Below are 8,706 nucleotides of genomic sequence, written 5' to 3'. Positions count from 1 at the left end.
TGAGCACTTGTGAGGTGTGCAAGCCTAGCTTGGCCAGGTGCTTATGGACTGTGGTGTTGAACTGTTAATTGTGTTTCTTTGTTTTTCCACTTTTTTGGTAATAACGACTGCAGTTTCACCTTTTAAGCTTCTTTTTTCTCGGCTTTGTACCTAAGATTTTGCACTTAGATGCCCTTGTACCTAAGATGGTGCCATAAGTAGCAACTTGTGCACTTTTCACTGTACTCATGTGAATACATGTGACAATAGACCTAATTCAATTCAATTAAATTGGAAAAGTTTATGAGTTTATGGGTGTGAGGTTTATCGGCAGGCAATGGCTTTGTGGCATTATCACAGGACTATCAGTCCAGGTAATGTTCTGGGGATCTGGGTTTGAATCCCGCCATGGCAGACGGCAGAATTTGAATTCAATAATAATCTGGAAATAAGAATCGGATGATAACCATGAATTCATTGCTGATTGTCAGGGAAAACCCATCTGGTTCACAATGCTCTTTAGGGAAAGAAACTGCCATCCTTACCTGGCCTGGTCTCCATGTGATTTCAGACCCATAGCAATGTGGCTGACTCTTAACTGACCTTTGAGCAATTAGGGATAGATAATACTGGCCTAGCTAGTGATGCACACATCCCATGAATGAATAAAAAAAATGATTTTATTCTGTTAGAGGTTTAAAAAGTCAGGAATTGTACAATCTAGCAGTTGTTGTCTAAAACAGTTAGTAATTTTGCAAAAAATATATTTGTATTCTTGTGTAATTAAAATGATAAACATTTTGAATTTCTTTTTGCTTTAAAGATGGTTACTGATATTTGCAGTGGAATACATTTACGGGATCTGGTACTGGCCAAGAGTCAGTCACAGATTATAAAATGGAACATGTAAAAGCTAAAATGTCAATGCTATGGAAAATAAAGTTGAAGTACAGTGATAAACTTAATATTTTACCCACTTGTTCAGGAAAGGATTTGGAAAGTGATTTCATTTGGATTTCATTCATGTCCAAGGTGATGGCAGAGAAGGACTCCTCAGCTGGAGCTTGTCCGCTCCATTCATTTCTATTCTTTTTTTTTTCCTTGTTTCATGCATTTTTTTCCCCTTCTTTCTTCTTACCCACCTCCCGTCCTTGAGCCTCAAGTAAAGTCATCATGGACTCCCAGCCTCAGCGTGGACTCCTGGCCTTGAGAGCCTCGAGGTGAAGTCAGTGCGGATTCCCAGCCTAGTGTGGACTCCTGGCTTCAAGAGCCTTAAGGTGAAACCAGCGTAGTCTCCTTGCCCTCGAGGGGAGTCCAGACTCCCAGCCTCGAGATCCTCGAGGTGAAGTCCAATGCAGTCAGGAGATGAGGACCAGTGTGCACTGGAGGCCAGATGACGGCGTGGACTGGGTTGGAAAGAGTGTTTTTCTGAATATTTTATATCTTTAATCTTTCTAAATTTATTCCTTTGATTTGTACTTTTGTATCTAAATTGGCATGAAGGTCTGCAATGCTGGACTTTTTATTTCTTTATTTTGAATATTTATCTAAGAATTTGTTCTTAGGAATCTGTACCTAGATAGCTTTGTACCTAAGATGGCGCCATAAGTGGTGAATTGTAAACTTATCACTGTACTCATTGACAGATGTGACAATAAAACTAATTCTAATTCATTAGTAAATTTGTTTAAAGGAGTTTCCATGCAGAAGACAAACAACAACAACAACACAATCCCTAAAACTTCTCTGTGTTAATCACTCTTTGATCAGACTGTTCCTGCAGCTCCTCCAAATCAGTTAATTCATTAACTCACGTATTCAGTGTTTTAAAATATTTCCATCAAGTCATGGTTTTATTCTTTAAAGTTCTCTCTTCCTGTTTAGTTTTCACCCTTATCCTTCTGAATGTGCTATAACTTGTTGATACCAGCAACTTTCAAATGACCTGCTGAAGCGATTACTACACAAAACAGGGCCTAAAGCCAACGTAAGCAAGATTTGACAGGAGAAACCAGCTTACTCAAGCTGGTCTTAAGGAGGATCACTGGACTATAACATTAATTCTGTCTTCTCTGCACAGATGCTACCAGACTTGCTGAGGTTTTCCAGCAATTTCTATTTTTGCTTTTTTAATCTTGTTCTTGCCTGATGCCTGAAGCTCAGCAGGATTCAGTGGAGAGCAAACAGGAACAGGAGCCCTGGCAGTTTTGTCCCCTTTTCAAACAGGTGATAAGGCAAATTGTGGTCTCCTAATGTTGCTTTTAAGATTTGCAGACTTAATACAGAATAGAAAAAAAGCATGAGGCTTTCTAGTATGTATGACTTAGTGCTATTATGTACAGTTCCTTTATCTACGAGACCAGTCTGTGGTAACTTTAATCCAGAATGACATTTGGTACAAAACAAAATTAGATGGTGATTTCGAGTTTTCTTGATTCCTGGAACTTATGATAGAAGACTCAGTGTACAAGAGACTAAAAGGCACAGCTTCAATAGATCTAAATTTCCAAGAATCCCCTGAATATTCTTTGTAATTCAGCAAGATTAATTGCACAGTTTTCTGCCTTACACAGATAATTATTTTTATAAAAAGGCATGCCACCAATTTGCTGTGTTAAACTCATCACAACTAATGCTTTTTTTTAAAAAAATGTTTAGTTATGAAAGTGGATGTGCTTCTTAATTATCACAAAGGTTAGCTTTTAATATTGCCATTAATATTGCCCCCTTTCAACCCAATTTAATCCAACAGCGGCTGGAATTCTCACAAATACTTTTGTTAATTCCGAACTTGACTATATCGAAGATTTTCTGGCCAGCCTCCTCAAACTTCAAATCATCCCAAACTCTGCTGCCTATAACATATCCAATCACTCATCTTCTGTCCTCATTGGCCTACACTTGTTGCTTGTTTTTAAATTTCTTAGAACCAAAATTCTCATCTACATGATTCAAATCCCTTTATGGCCTCAATCATTTTCTAATTTCAGCCTCAAAGTCTGGATTGCCCAACATGTTTCTTCATTCCCTCCTCCTTCTTTAATACATCTTTGATCTAAGCATTTAAGCACCATGCAGAAATGCCATAAATAGATCCAGCAAAGTTTCATTTTTGGTCAACAGTTATCAGAGCAGTATTTCAAGTCTAATTTCAAAGCCTTGCGTGTGGGAAATAGTGTTTCACAAGCTTGATTTAGTTTTTTTTAAGGACGTGAGCAAAAAGATAGATGAGGGCAGAGTGGTAGATGTTATCTACATGGATTTTAGTAAAGCTTTTGATAAAGCTCCACATGGTAGACTGGTTAGTAAAGTTAAATCGCAAGAGATTCAGGAGAGCTTGCAAATGATACAAAATTAGTTTGACGGTAGGAGACAGAGGGCGGTAACGAAGGGTGGTTTTCAGACTGGAGGCCTGTGATCAGCGGTGTTCTGCAGGGATCAGTGCTGGGTCCAGGGTCATTTGTTATTTACATAAATGACGTGAATGAGAATTAAGGAAACATGGTTAGTAAGTTTGCAGAAGACACCAAAATTGGTGATATAGCAGAGGATGAAGGTTATCTAAGATATTACAAAGGGATCTTGACTAATTGGGCCATTGGACAGGGAAGTGGCAGATGGAGTTTAATTTGGATAAATGTGAGGTATTGCATTTCGGTAAGACAAGCAAGAGCAGGACTTATACAGTTAATGGTACAACCCTGGGTTGTGTTGTCAAACAGAGTTATGGCTTCAGTTATGTAGTTCTAGGCATGAATATATAACTGAAAAATAGTAAGAAACAGTTGCAAATTCATGATTAATATAGACTAAAAAGTAGACTCCACCACACCAGGTGCCATTATGAAATCAAAAATTCTGTAGTACCAATGTTCGGCTGTTTTTAGAAAAATGCAAAGCAATTAATTCCATGAAATTGAGCATAGACTGGTAGAGAATAAGGATTGAAATGGGTCAATGTTCAGTTAGCACTCCAAAGTGCTCCTATGTTTGAAATCACTTCCCTGTCACACAAATAATAATTAAAATGATGACAGCACTTGCATTTAAAAGCTATGAAATAGTGAAATTTTATATAAAGACATTTACAAAATTTTAACTAATGGAAATAGGCTTTGCCATGTTTCCCAAAGTGCCTAAAGCTGCCTTCCAGTAGTCTGATGTTTTGTAATTTTCTAACAAATTACATATCTGCAGTTAGCTGTTAAACAAATTAATTGCTATGGGTACTGTAATGTAACATAAGGATTTGTAGTCTGTTATATGTTCATAATGCGTCAAAATAGCTGGTTTGCATAATCAAACTGTGGCTAACAACAGCATAATCATTGTTTGCTAAGACGATATGTTTGGATCAGTGTCTATATTACTTTTGGATTATAATTTCTTCCGGGTACATCCATTAGACTTCTTGTCCATTCCCAATTTTTTGCATTGGTCTAGTTTCTTTGTGGTAAGTACAAAAATACATTAACATGCTGAAGAGAAAACCAAAAAGTCTATACAGATGAATGGGTATATGGCACTTACACAAATAGAGAGATTAAATTGAGGAATTAAAGGTAGAGACCAATAAAAGAAGACACAAATGTCGACTGGGATACAATTGAATTCAGCAAGGTAAACTCACAACTTAAGTCCACAAAAGACCATTAAATATTCAGTACACGAGGATGGCCTCAACCAGGATCCTGGGTTCATGTCACCCTACAGGTGATCTCATTGCACTATACACACACACAGACCTGTACACTCACGCAGACCCTCTCTCATGTGCTCACATATACACTCCCACACACACCCTCTCACAGACTTATACCCCTTTACACTCACACTTGCACACATACACACACTCTCTCACAGACACTCATAATCCCCACTACCGCACCCACCCACACGCGCACACACAAGTTTGTGGGGTGAATTTGTACTTGCAGATTTACATTTTACTTTGCTCAAAATCTGCATGAATCCATGTAAGATTCTGTAAATCTGTTTTTAAGTTAGAATCAGTCTGACCATAGTGGCACAGAGTCTCACACAGGGAAGCTCACACCTTAAATGCATTATCTGGGCCGACATGACACCAATTGTTAAAGTTCACTTGAGAATGTAACTTTTAAAAAAGTTTTACATATAGAAGAACTGAAACCAACATGGTCATTCTAAAAGATGAGAGACTTAAACAATCCAGGTCTTTTTCAATATATAATTTCAGTTACATCACACTGTAAACTTTTACTATAAATTCTGTGCCGCACAATCTTAGACTCCACAACCACCCGATGAAGGAGCAACACTCCAAAAGCTAATGCTTCCAAATAAACCTGTTGGACTATAACCTGGTGTGATTTTTAACATTAAATATCAAGCCGGGATCAACTTATCCCTTAGGGCATTGACATGTAGGGTTACCTGACAACACAGGAAAATCCTAGCTCTGATGCAAAATTATACCTCCAAGTCCCACTGTTGAACCAGGATTGGCTAAATCAACCTTCTAAAGTTCTCTATGAATATGACTGAATCCTTGATTTGACTACAGCTTGTGCCATATAAGAATTACTTGACTCTGTTTTTCCATCACTGAATGTCTCACCTTGGAGAGATGTTGCCTTGGACAGGACTCACTTCATTAATTTTGGTCTTCAAACTAACAAGCCAACCAACAATCACTTTCTCCTTCCATCTTGTGACCTTGGATGTTTTTTGCCAAAATTTCAGGCAAAGCTAAAAAGTGTTAATTTAACAATTGTATGATCATGACTCACTCATTTCATTAATTTGCTGGGTTATGCAGTTGATTGTGATTATGCTTCAAACTTTCTTGGTACTGGAGCCTATGAGGGAGTAAGCTATCCTAGATCTGGTCCCATGTAATGAGACAGGAATAATTAACAATCTCATAATTAGGGATCCTTTCACAAAAAGCGATCAAAATTGGTTGAATTTAAAATACAGATGGAGGGTGAGAAGGTAAAATCCAATAGCAATGTCTTGTGCTTCAACAAAGGAAGCCACAATGGGATGAGGGAGGAGTTGGCTAAGGTAGACTGGGAGCCAAGGCTATATGGTGGGACATTTGAGGAACAGTTGAGGACTTTCAAAGCAATTTTTCACTGTGCTCAGCAAAAGTATATTCCAGTGAAAAGGAAGCACTGTAGGAAAAGGGATAATCAGTCATGGATAACTAAGGAAATAAAGGAGGTAGCAAATTGAAAGTTAATACACAAAGAGGCAAAGATTAATGGGAAACCAAAGGACTGGGAAACCTTTAAAGCTCAACAGAAAGCCACAAAAAAAGCTATGAAGAAAGCTAAGGTAGATTATGAGAGCAGAATATAAAAATAGATTACAAAAGTTTCTGCAAATATATAAAATGAAAAGGAGTGGCTGAGGTAAACATTGGTCCTTTAGAGGATGAGAAGGGACATTTAATAATGGAAAATGAGGAAACTGCCAAGGCGTTGAACAGCTATTTTATGTTAGTTTTCACAAGGGAAGATACAAATAACATGCCAAAAATTAATGACAAGGAGGCTACCGCAGATGAAGTCCTAGCAACAATCATAGTGTTGGGCAAGATAATAGGGCTAAAGGTAGACAAGTCTCCTGGCCCTGATGGAATGATTCCCAGGGTACCAGAAGAGATAGTGTGGAAAAAGAGCAATTGTGGTCATTGGTGAGGATCTGAAACCTGAATACAGGCTGAGGTAACTAGTTGTTGTCAGGGGCAACCACATAAGATACTATTAATAACTTAGCCGGCAACAAGATGGCTTCTCGATGCAAATAACATGACAAAATGGCTTCTAGGCTGCAAACTGACAATTCTGCTAAAGTTGCATAAGTGACTAACCATAGTCTGCTTCAATAGAGATTAGCAGACAATGTGCCCTTTAAAACACAGAAATAACCCGACTACATAAGAATTACTGGCCATCATAACTGACCTTCAGATGCAGGTGCAATGGCTCAGTTCGTCAGATAAAGGTGGCCCAAGTGTTGGAAAATAAAGTCGGTTCCCAGGAAATATCATTAGACTAAGTAACTATCAAATAAAGCAGTATCGTGTATTGATTGGTAATTGTTTGAATGTCCTATGTGATCATGGCCTGTACCCTTCTTTAAGAAAAGTATAAAAAAGTTTTTGTATTAAGCTATGTGCGCAGCTCTTCTGAGGAACACGGAAGTGCACATCCTGTGTGTTTCTGGACTCTCTGTACCCAGCCATATGAAAAATAAAGAGTGAAGTCTTAACAGCCAGTATCGATTGAGAGTGTTTATTGACCAATTGTGGGATCGAGAGACCCCACCAGGGGTCCAGATCTTCAATGGTAATTTACCAAACTTCGCTGAATTCTGAGACGGCTGCAGCAGATTGCAAAACAGCAAATGTGATGCCACTGTTTTAAAAAAAGGGGGTAGACAAAAGGCAGGTAACTCTTGGCCTGTTAGCTTAACTTCCGTAGTGGGGAAATTGCTGGAATCTGTCATTAAGAAGAAATAGCAAAACATCTAGATAGAAATTGTCCCATCAGGCAGAAGCATGCATGGGTTCATGAAAGGCAGGTCATGTTTAACTAATTTACTGGAATTCTATGAGTACATTATAAGCGCTGTGGACAATAGGGATCTGGTGGATGTGGTGCATTCGGATTTCCTGAAAGGTGACGAGGTGCCGCACAAAAGGCTGCTGCATAAGATAAAGTTGCATGGTGTTACAGGCAATGTATTAGCATGGATGGAAGATTGGTTAACTAACAGAAAACAAAGAGTGGGGGATGAATGGGTGTTTTTCTGGTTGATGATCAGTAGCTAGTGGTTTGCCTCAGTGATCAGTCTTGGGACCACAAATGTTTACAATTTTGATAGATGATTTAGAGTTGGGGACTAAGTGTAGTATGTCAAAGTTTGCAGATGACACTAAGACGAGCAGAAGAGCAAATTGTGCAGAGGGATACAAATAGGTTAAGAGTCCGGCAGATGGAGTACAATGTTGGTAAGCATGAGGTCATCCATTTTGGGAGGAATAACAGCAAAATGGACTGTTAATTAAATGGTGAAAAATTGCAGGAGTTTAACAATAGGGGGTTATGCTGCAGCTGTATAGGGTGCTGGTGAAGCCACACTTGGAGTACTACGTACAGTTTTGGTCTCCTTACTTGAGAAAGGATGTACTGGCACTGGAGGGGATGCACAGCAGGTTCACTAGGTTGATTCCAGAGTTGAGAGGGTTGGTTATGAGGAGCGCTTGAGTTGACTGGAACTATACTCATTGGAATTTAGAAGAATAAGTGGGGAGGGGGGTATTTTATAGAAGCATAAAATTATGAAGTAAATAGATAAGATAGAATCAGGGAGTCATAGAGATGTACAGCAACGAAACAGACCCGTCAGTCCAACCCGTCCATGCCAACCAGATATCCCAACCCAATCTAGTCCCACCTGCCAGCACCCAGCCCATATCCCTCCAAACCCTTCCTATTCATATACCCATCCAACTGCCTCTTGTTTCCACTAGCAGGTGAAAATAGAACTAGAGGGCATAGCCACAAAATAATGGGGAACAAATACAGGACCGAGTTGAGGAGAAACTTCTCCACCCAAATGATTGTGAATCTGTGGAATTCCTTGACCAGTGAAGCAGTTGAGTCTACCTCACTGAATGCTTTTCAGGCAAAGATAGATTTTTGAACAGTAAAGGAATTAAGCATTATGGCGAAC

The 8,706-nt window shown here is 38.9% G+C and overlaps 1 protein-coding gene across 4 annotated transcripts in view; it reads right to left on the bottom strand.

The window, feature by feature from the left end:
- fam222aa (family with sequence similarity 222 member Aa) overlaps positions 1–8,706 on the bottom strand; it is a 345,559-nt gene that overhangs the window by 11,805 nt on the left and 325,048 nt on the right. The window lies entirely within an intron of this gene.

Source organism: Chiloscyllium plagiosum, unplaced genomic scaffold, assembly GCF_037043375.1.
Source record: "Chiloscyllium plagiosum isolate Xiang-an unplaced genomic scaffold, Cpla_swu_hap1 HiC_scaffold_24, whole genome shotgun sequence".
Classification (NCBI taxonomy): Eukaryota; Metazoa; Chordata; class Chondrichthyes; order Orectolobiformes; family Hemiscylliidae; genus Chiloscyllium; species Chiloscyllium plagiosum.
The sequence above is the reverse complement of the archived record's forward strand: the minus strand, read 5'-3'. Positions and strand labels throughout refer to the sequence as shown.